Source organism: Vombatus ursinus, unplaced genomic scaffold, assembly GCF_900497805.2.
Source record: "Vombatus ursinus unplaced genomic scaffold, bare-nosed wombat genome assembly UNPS02014813.1, whole genome shotgun sequence".
Classification (NCBI taxonomy): domain Eukaryota; kingdom Metazoa; phylum Chordata; class Mammalia; order Diprotodontia; family Vombatidae; genus Vombatus; species Vombatus ursinus.
The window spans coordinates 32,203,181-32,214,904 of NW_020954591.1; positions in this window are offsets into that span (position 1 = coordinate 32,203,181).

Consider the following 11,724-nt stretch of genomic DNA (forward strand, 5'->3'; position numbering starts at 1 on the left):
AGATAGATAGATAGATAGATAGATAGATAGATAGATAGATAGATAGAGGGCACAGGGTGAGTTAAAGATGAAGGGGTGATATCTAGAGAATAAAATTAAAGGGTGACAGAGGATTATGTGGAGAGAAGGAGAAAGGGAGGAGTAGATTGTGGTAAATTATCTCACATAAAACAGACAAGAAAAAGCTTTTACAGTGGAGGGGAAAAGGAGGAAGGTGAGAGGGAATGAGTGAATCTTATTCTCATCAGATTTGGCTTGAGGAGGTAACACACACTCAATTGGGTACAAAAATCTCTCTTATCCTATAGAAAAATAAGGAGGGGAAGAGGGGACAAGAGAGCAGGAGGATGATAGAGGGGAGGGCAGATTGGGGCAGGGGGTAATCAGACCAAACACTTCTAAGGAAGGACAAGGTCAAAAGAGAGAATAGAATAAATGGGGCATGGGATAGGATTAAGGGAAATATACTTAGTTTTTCACCCCATAACTACTATGGAAATGTTTTGCATGACTACACATGTATAACCTGTATCAAGTTGCTTGCCTTCTCGATGAGGGTGGGTAGGGAGCGAGGAAGGGAGAAATTTTGGAACCCAAAGTTTTAAAAACAAAAGTTAAAAAAAAATTTTCACATGCAACTGGGAATTAAGATATGCAAGAAATGGGGTATAAAAATCTATCCTGCCCTATAGGAAAATTGAAGGGGAAAGGGATAAAAGAAGGGGGGAGAGATAGAATGGAGGGCAGATTAGGAGAAGGGGTATTCAGAATGCATGCCATCTTGGGGTGGGGGGAGGGGTGAGATGGGAAGAAAATTTGGAACTCAAAATCTTGTGGAAGTGAATGTTGAAAACTGAAAATCAATTAATTAATTTAAAAAATTAGAATTGGGAAGTGGAAACTAATGACTCTATGAGACATCAAGAATACTAAAACAAAGTCAAAAGAATGAAAAAAAATAAAAGAAAGTGTAAAATGTCTCATTGCAAAAGCAATTGACCTAGAAAATAGTTCCAAGAGAGATAACTTAAGAATTATTGAACTACTAGAAAGCCATGTTCAAAAAAGGAGTCTAAGCTAAAGCCATGAAAGAACCTCAGGGATCTAGAAAGTGAAAGAATCCACAGATCACTTTTTGAAAGAGATGCCAAAATTCCCAGGAATTAAGAGTGCCTCGGTCAAGGAAAAAGTATTGCAAGCAGTCAGAAGGAAACAAATCAAATGCTGTGGAGCCACAGTCAGGATCACACAAGATTTAGCAACTTCCACATAAAAGAAGTAGAGAGCTTGGAATATAATGTTCCAGAAGGTAAAGCAGCTGAAATTACAACCCAAAATTACCTATCTAGCAAAAATGAGTATAATCCTTCAGGGGGAAAAATAAATTTCATTCCTGATGAAAAGACCAGAGCTAAATTGAAAATTTGACTTTCAAATACAAGACTGAAGAGGAGTATTAAAAGATAAACCTGAAAGAAACCATAAGGGATTCAATAAGAATAAGCAGTATATATTCCTATCTGGGAAGATAATATTTGTAACTCCTAAGAACTTTCTCATTATTATGGCAATTAGAAGGAGTCTACATAGACAGAGACCACAGGCATGAATTGTTTGTGATGGGATAATATAAAAAATTAAATTAAATTAAATGGTGAGAAAGAAAGATGGGCTGGGAGAAGGGGAAAGTGAGAGGAACAATAAGGAAAACTATCTCACTTAGAAGAAGTGCAAAAGGAAGAGCTTTTACAATAGAGTGAAACATGGGGGAAATGCTTGAATTTTACTCTTATCAGAATTGGCTTAGGAAAGGAATAACATGCACATTCAGTTGGGTATAAAAATCTATATTACTCTATAGGTAAGTAGGAGGGGAGAGGATAAGAGAAGGGCCATGGTGATAGAAGGGAAAGCAAGTTAAGAGAAAAAGTGGTCAAAAGCAGAAAGAAAAATATTGAGGTACAAAAAGAGATAGGGAGAGAGAGAAAACAATAAACAGCAGAAAATATGATGGAGTACAGTTAGTACTTATAATTTAGTAATCATAACTGTAAATAATAGTGTTAGTACTCAAAACTTTGAATGTGAATGAGATGAATTCACTAATAAAACAGAATTGGATAGCAGAATGACTTAAAAACCATAATTGAACAGCATATTGTTTACTAGAAACACACTTGAAACTAGAAACAGAATAAAAATAAGGGACTGGAGCAGTAGTATTATATTTCAACTGGGGTAAAAAAAAATAAAAGCAGGGATAGCAATCATGATCTCAAACAAATCAAAGGCAAACATAGAACTTATTAAAAGAGATAAGCAGGGAAGATACATTTTGCTAAAAGGTACAATACAAAATGAAGTAATATTAATACTAAACATATTTGCACCAAGTGCATAGAATTAAAATTCTTAAAAATTACAGAAAGAAATATACAGTAAAACTATACTAGTGGGAGACTTCAACTTCCCCCTTTCAGAGCTAGATAAAATAAATAAGAAAGAAGTTAAAGAGATAAATAGGATTTTAGAAAAGGTCGATATGATAAACCTGTGGGGAAAAATGAATAGGAATAGAAAGAAGTACACCTTTTTCTCAGCTATACATGTCTCTTTCATAAAAATTGAACATAGAACATAAAACCTCAAAACCAAATGCAGAAAAACATATGCTAAATGCATCCTTTTCAGACCATAATGTAAAAAAATTACATTCAGTAAAGGATTTTGTAAACAGAATAAAAATAAAATGTAAACTAAATAATGTATTTCTATAATAATATAATAATAATCTTATAATAATCTAAGAATGAATGGGTCAAAGAAAAACAACATGGAAACAATAAATAATTTCAATAAATAAAATGACAACAAATAGGCAAAATACCAAAATTTGTGGGATGCAGCCATGAAAAGACCCAATTCACCACCAATGAAAATGAAATTAAAACAATTATTAGATGCTATTTTGCCCAATTATATGTCAATAATTCTGGCAATCTAAGTAAAATGGATGAATATCTTCAAAAATACAAATGATCCAGATTAACAGAAGAGGAAATAGAATGCTTAAATAGCCCTATCTTGGAAAAACAAATTGAATGAGCCATCAATGAGCTCCACAAGAAAATGATCCCAGGGATCAGATGGCTTCACAAGTGAATTCTACCAAACATTTAAAGAACAATTAATTCCTATACTACATGAGCTGTTTGGGGAAAAAAAACAGACAAAGCAGTCACCCAATTCCTTTTGCAACACAGATATGGTGCTGATACCTAAACTAGAAATAGGAAAAACAGAGGAAAAAAACTATAGAACATTTCCCCTGATGAATAGTGATGCAAATTATTAAAATAAAATACTAGCAAGGATATTACAGCATTATCACAAAGATTATACGTTACAACTAGGGGGGATTTATACTAGGCATGCAAGGATGGTTCAATATTAAGAAAACTATCATTGCATGATGATCAACTATGAATGATTCAGCTCTTCTCAGCAACACAATGATTCAAGACAAGTACTAAGGACTCATGAAGGAAAATGTTATCCATATCCAGATAAAGAACTGATGGACTCTGAATGTAGATTGAAGTATATTTTTTTACTTACTTTATTCTTTCTCATGTTTTTTTTTTCCTTTTAATGTTTCTCCTTTCACAATGTGACTAATATGGAAATATTTTTTACATGATAGCACATATATTAATTATATCAAAATGCCTACCATTTTCAGAAGAGGGGAAGGGAGAGAGGAAGTAAAATTTGGAACACAAATTTTTGTAAAAATGTATGCTAAAATTTTTCTTGACATGTAACTGGGGGAAAATAAAATACTATTAAGCTTTAAAAAAAAGAAAGCTATCAGCGGAATTAACCATATCAATAACAAAACCAATGAAAATCATATGAATATCTCAACAGATGCAGAAAAAAGCTTTTTGACACAATGTATTTATTCCTTTTAAAAACACTAGGAAGCATAGGAATAAATGGAGATTTCTTTAAAATGATAAGTAGTATCTATCTAAAACCATCAGCAAGCATTATCTTTAATGGAGATAAGATAGAAGCCTTCCAAATAAGATCAGGGGTGAAGCAAGGATGCCTATTATCACAACTTTTATTCAATATTGTAATAGAAATGCTAGCTATAGCAATAAGAAATGAAAAATAAATTGAAGGAATTAGAATAGGCACTGAAGAAACAAAACTAACATTTTTTGCAGATGATATGATATGATGATATACTTAGAGAATTCTAGAGAATTAACTCAAAACTAGTTGAAATAATAAGCAAAGTTGCAACATATAAAATAAACCCACACAAATCGTCAACATATCTATACAACACCAATAAAGGACAACAGGGAAAGACAGAAATAAAACCTATTTAAAGTAACTATAAACAATATAAAATGCTTGGGAGTCTACATGCTAAGACAAACCTATGAACTACATGTATACAATTAATTATGAAACGTTTCACACAAATAAAAGACAGATCTAAACATTTAGAGAAATATTGATTGCTCTTGAGTAGGCCAAGATAATATAGTAAAAATGATAATTCTACTTAATTATAAATGATAAATGATAAAATGATAATTCTACATAAATCAATTAATTTAGTCAGTGCCATACCAATTAGACTACCAAAAACTTATTTTATAGAGCTAGAAAAAAATAATAAAATTCATCTAGAAGATCTAAAGGTCAAGAATATCAAGGGAATCAATGAAAACAATATGAAGGAAGGTGGTCTATGATTATCAGATCTCAAACTGTATTATAAAGCAGTAATCATCAAAACAATCTAGTACTGGATAAGAAATACAGTTGTGAATCAGTGGAATAGATTAGGTACATAATATACAGAAATAAATGACCTCAGTAATCTAGTGTTTGATAAACCCAAGGATCCAAGCTTTGGAGACAAGAATTCACTATTTGACGAAAATTGCTGAGAAGACTAAAAAACAGTTTGGCAGAATCCAGATATAGAATGACATCTCACATCATATAACAAGATAAGGTCAAAATGGATACATGCTTATGATATGGGATGATATCATAAACAATTTAGAGGAACATAGAAAATCTCACCTGTCAGATTTATGGATAAGATAAGAATTTATGACCAAAAAGTGATAAAGAACATTACCAGATGTAAAATGGATAATTTTGATTACATTAAATTGAAAAGGGTTTACACGAACAAAACCAATGCAGCCAAGATTAGAATGAAAGCAAAAAACTAGGGGAAAATTTTTACAACAAGTTTCTCTGATGTAGGCCTCATTTCTCAGGTATACAAAAGTCAAATTTATAATGAGTCATTCATCGATTGATAAATTGTTGGGGTTTTTTTTGGTTTTTGGTTTTTGGGGGTTTTGGGTTTTTTTTTTTACTAGGTAATGGGGTTAAGTGACTTGCCCAGGGTCACACAGCTAGTAAGTATTATGTGTCTGAGGCCAGATTTGAACTTGGGTCCTCCGGAATCCAGGGCCAGTGTTCTATCCGCTGCACCACCTAGCTGCCCTCCAACTGAAAAATTGTTAAAGGATTTGAACAGGCAGTTTTCAGAAAAAGAAATCAAAACTCTCTGTAACTATAAGAAAATGCTATAAATCATTATTTATTAAAGAAATGTAGATTGTCACACCTATCAGATTGGTTAATATGACAGAAAAAATAAAATGACAAATGTCAGAGAGGATATGGGAAAATTGGGACACTAATGCACTCCTGTTGGAGGTTTGAACTGATCCTACCATTCTGGAGAGCAATTTGGAACTATGTCCAAAGGGCTATGAAACTGTGTACACCCTTTGACTCAACAATGCTGCTACCAGGTCTGTAACCTAAAGAGATCAAAGAAAAAGAAAGAGGACCTTATGTACAAAAATATATTTATAGCAGCTCTTTTTATAGTGGCAAAGAATTGGAAATTGAGGTGATGCCCATTAATTAGGCATTGGCTGAACAAGGTGTGGTATATGATTATAATGGAATACTATTGTGCTATAAGAAATGACAAGGAGGATGGTATCAGAAAAACCTGGCAATACTCATATGAACTGGTGCAAAGTGAAGTGAACAGATCCAGGAGAACATTATACACAGTAATAACAATATTGTATTTTAATCATCTGTAAGTGACTTAGCTATACTGAGTAATCCAATGGTTCAAGACAATTTCAAAGGACTTATGATGAAAAATGCTGTCCATCTCCAGAGAAAGAATTGACAGAGTGTGGATGAAGATTTAAGTACACTTTTTTTAAAATTTTTTTTGTATGTGTTTTCTTTTACAACATAGCTAACATGGAAATGTTTTGCATGACTTCACATATGTAATCTATATCAAATTGCTTGCCTTCTCAAGGTCGGGGGGAGGGCAGGGAGAGAGAGAGAAAATTTGGAATTCAAAAAAATATATATATATATACATATATATAAATTTTACGTGTAATTGAGAAAAATACAATTTAAAAAACAGTTAAAAAAGACTTGTATATGAGGTATGACAATTAAAAAAAAAAGAAAGAAAGAAATTGCCTTCTTTGCTGGAATTAAGTGGAATCTAATGAAACAGAAATCCGGGTCAGTGTAGTTCACCATCAGACCTACAGCTTCGGCTGCGGCTGTTCCTCCGGTAATAATTAAACAGAAAGAGTATGCAGGCAGTGAGGAAATCTATTGCTAATCTTGCCTCTCATCAGTCTGTCTTCCTAAATGTTCCTTAATTAAGGTTTCTAAATGCTTCTGTATTGCCTCTGGGGGCAGGGTACCAAAATAAAGCCGATTGCTTTAGGGATATCCAGTAACCAAAGACATAAGGTAATTCTACGTGTATTTCTAATCCAGGACAGACAGAAACAAATACAAATGTATGTAAGGAATCTGATGGAAACTAGAGACAAGGATGGTAGGGGAGAAAGGGGGTAAAAATACACTCACCGACATGTGTGCATGTGAGCACACACACACACACACACACACACACACACACACACACACACACACACCCCCTTCCCAGAGCATTTCACTTTAAGGATTCTGAAGGCATTTCACAGGCTTTATCATGGCTTCTCCAACACACCAGGGAATGAATGAAACAGCTGTCACATTTAAACACACAGAGCAGTAATCCTCCACTGAGCACAATGCCAGGATAAAACGGAAAATCTATCAACACTTACAATGCGTTCTATTTATTTAGCAACTCGTCCCACTTACCAAAAGTCCCATCTGCAGGTTGAAATTGGGGCCACATGGCCACTGGTGGCTTTTCATGGTGTGGTGCATGTAGACAGAGTAGGAAAGAGGAGGAATCTATTAGATTCCCTGGATGGCTGTTTGGAGATGTAAACTCTTATGACCAGATGGTCAATCAGAGACATAAATTCTTATGATTAGAGTATGAGGCAGGTATAATAACAACCCAGATTTCTAGAATGCTTTAAAGTTTGCAAAACGCTTTCCTCATAACTACCCAGTGAGGAAGATATTGCATGTGCTATTAAACCATTTTTATAGATGAGGAAACTGAGGTTCGGAGATGCAATTTAGTTCATTTCATCAAACATTCATTAAGTCCCTACAATGTGCAAGTGGTTTGCCCTTTATCGTACAATTATTAAATAAAAAGTTCAGGATCCAAATATAGGTCTCATGATTCTAAATCTAGCCTTCTAACTACTAAAACTGTCTCTGACAGTTTTAAACTGATCAAAGAGTAGCCCCTCAGGTTAAAGGGTACCCCTTAGCTATTTTGAAAGCACATAAGGAAATGGAACTTTTGTATATTAATGACCAATGATGATTCTGCCTGGAAACTCCTTTCTATTTCCCAAGATAGCTGCAGAGTCTATAGACTCAGAGATCCTAGACCTGATTTTCCTTTTCATCTGGTACCATGAGCCAGATCTGACTTTAGAAAATATTATTTAATCACACTGTGCCCACCAGGTAATGCAAAGCTAAGTGAAGCTACCAGAAGAGGAACAGGTGCTCATTCTGGCCAAGTATTATTTTATTATCATCATAGTTTGAGAGCTAGAGACAATAGAAATCATCTAGGTCAATCATCCCATTTTACATATGAAGAAGCTTAGATATTTTCCCAACATTACAAGAGTAATACCGTAAGTAGTAGAAACCACATTTGAGACTAGTTGGGACCACAACCAGTGTTCTTCAGACTGTATCACCAATGCCTTATCTGTAGGTTCAGAGCTAAATATCACTCCTACATGTCACTGAGAGAAGACACCTCTAGGGAACACTTCAAGGATGCTTGAACATTAGCATCTAAAAGTATGCATTAATCATTAGTAATACACTACAAGGAGAGAATTATACATAGGTTTACCATTTTTCAAACATAACATTCCTGCTTCATGCAAAAGTCCTGTGGTCAACGCTGGAGATAAAAAGATAAAAAAAAATCAGTACCTAAAATTTAGGAGCTGACAGATAGGGGAAGAGAAATGTACACAGTGAAAATTTGGAGTGAAAAAGAGAAATAGAAGAGGATAGACAGAAGCCTGATTCTAGAAGGGAAGAATCACATCTAATTTGGGAACACTGGAAAGAGACTCAAGGAAGATATTGCCCCTAAGTCCTGCCTTGAAGTTAAGGAAAGATTATTCAACAGGTGAAGATGTGGAGGGAGTCCATCTCTGGCACTGGGGACAGACTGCACGAATATACAGAGAAAGTAGAGTGCGGAGTCATATTGGAGAAAGCCTGTTGTCCAGTGAGGCTGGAATGTAGGGTGTATGAAATAAAGCCGTCTGAAATAAAGCTGGGAAAATAGACTCAGGTCTCTCCTGCCAACATAAAGTGTCTGAATTTCATCCTAAAAGTCATCAAGAGATACTAAAGATTTTTCAGCAGGGCAATGTCAGTAGCAGACCCACAGATTGGGAACATGAGTTACGTGATTGTGTGAAGGTTGGCTTGGAGACTGAAGAGACTGGAGAAGCTGAACTCGTGTAGTTGAAGTGGGAGAGCAAAGGAAGATAAAACCATAAAAATATTGTACAGGTAAAGGAAATGATGACTTGCCCAGAGTCATATACTGAGTTAATATAAGAAGGTTGAGAAGAACATAAGTGTCCTGACTTAGTCCAAGCTCTTTCCATCACACAGTGCTGGTTCCTTACCTTCAAGATTCTCAACCTCTAAGACAGGAGATTTGACCAATAAGGGACACTAAAACCAGAATAGAAATGGAAGTAAAGTAAAGACATGGATAAATAAAATTACACATATTACTGAGACCTAGATTAGATTAGAGGGTTCTGGATTCCACAGATGGATGTGGAAACTTTGGAGGGAGTTCTGGAAGATGATAAGAGGACTGGCAGATAAGACCTACAGGTTAAAGGGACATAGATTATTCAGCCTAGAAAAGAATTGACTAAGGAATGATTTCATTAATAATGGTCTTTAAGTATATAGGCTATTACATATAGCTTTTGTGACCAGCTTTTCTCCAAGTAAAAGGAAGTGAGCTTAAATGGGCATATGAGAAATCTTTGAATTCCTTTTAACTTGCAATTTGGAGGGAGTGAGGATTGGAATGGACAGATGTTTTTATGGCTGTAAGGAGCTCCAATTGTGGAAATTTCTTTCACTAACACAGATCATCAATTTGTCTCCAATTTATAAAAGGGTTACCTGGGAGAGTGCAGAAGGTTTAGTGTCTTACCCATGGATAAAAAGCAGGTTTTAAACCTAGTTCTCGTGACTCAGAGACTCTATCCACTATGCTACATTGCCATTCATTTACATGCCTTGCACACATTACATGCTCAGTAAATATTTATTGTAATGAAATTAGGTTAGGTAGGAGATAATGTTAATTTATCGTAAGTACTGTTAAGTATTTGAAGGGGTAATGGATATGGGTCACTAAAAATTGAGGAAAGATTTTCATCTGATTGGGGAGTTGAATATAGAGTTGCAGTAAAGCAAAGGTGATTTTGAATTCTAATATGTTTTGACAATCTGATACTGAAGTAGAGAGGGACAGTCTGAGGGGTGCTAGGAAGCACTGAAGAATGAAAATGAGGGTTCAAATAGAACCCAGGTCCCCTTCTTTCTAGTTCCAGGCATTCATTGGTTATGCAGTACTAAAAGGCAAGAATTGGTGAGGACATTCTGGCTCTTGCATCTCACAAAGAAGCAATATTTGGGTTGCTAGTCTGGTTGGCAAAGGTGAAGGATCTGAGTCTTGTCTTCCTCTATTTCTTGCACTCTTTTCAGCACCACCCCCATTAGCAGCTTTGAAAGTGTGGAAGATCCTGTAATCCTTAACTCCACTGTTTTGAAATGTCCCTGCAATGGCTATAATAATCATCTTACAAACAACTGAGAACAAGCTCTAATTGCTTCTAATGTTGTATTACAGTTGGGATATGGGAAGAGCAGAGACATGCTGACTGTCACAGTGCTGCTCTGATTATATGGTACCTCTGGGAGCGTTTTCAAGTAGCAAAAGGCAGTAAGTCTATTTTTTTAATCTCTTTTTGGCTAAAACCTGCTCACAGGAGCCCTCCCCAAAACTAACAGAGAAGGGAAGAACATCTTAACCTCCAAAATAGGATGAGGTACCTTGACGTTCTTTCATCTCTCTCAATTGGTGATGGTGTTTGTGACCATACTCTCAAAAGATTTAATGGAGAGCCCATTGAGTTAGTCTATCTATCTATCTAACCACCCATCATCTATCTATCTATCTATCTATCTATCTATCTATCTATCTATCTATCTATCTATCTATCTCTATATCTTGGCCAGGGACTACAGATAGAGAGTGAACTGAATCATCAGTTACAATGATTGAGAATTTGGGAAAATATGCATGCCCTAGGCTGCTGGCTGCCACAAAAGTCCATTGTTTTAAAAAGCAGTATTCTCTCAGATTTTCTATATAGCTAAAAATCATGGGAAGCCACAAAGAAGAATAAACATTACCGGTGAAGCAAAGGGTAATGAAAAAACACATGGTGGATTTAAGTTCAAAGATCAAGCACTTAAAACCAAGAGTTCTGAGTGTTTTTGGCTGGAATGGACAGATTGAGGTATATTGAAGGGAGAGCAAAGATAATGGTGAGGAGGACCAGATACCATGCCATGTTAAGTTTGATTGAAAGGGCTATGTTTCTTTAGTTTGGAAAAGCAAAGTTCAGGGGAGGAGGACACATAATAGTTATCTTCAAGTGTTTGAAGTATTGTCATACAGATTAGACTTGTACTGATTAGCCCTAGAGGACAGAGGAACAATAAAAAAGGCAGATTAAGACTCTGTATACTTGGAACCACCTCCTTACTTTGTCCTTGGGAGGAAGAGAGAAGAATTGAACAAGCTATTGATCCTTTGTCTTGAGTGGGTTCTGTCCAAAGGTGGGTGAACCCACCAAATTTTATTTGCTGAGGATGGATACAAAAAAAAAATTGAAGAGCCAGAGACAGGATTGTCTAGGCATTATATATGACCTACTGTAGTATAAAGCTAGAATGTGAACTTTGAGAGGAAAAGGATCAAGAATAGAAAAATGCAGCTAGGTGGTGTAGTAGATAGAGCATCAGCCCTGAAATCAAGAGGATCTGAGTTCAAATCCGGCCTGAGACACATAACACTCACTAGCTGTGTGTCTCTGGGCAAGTCACTTGACTCCAATTGCCTCACACAAAAAAAAAAGA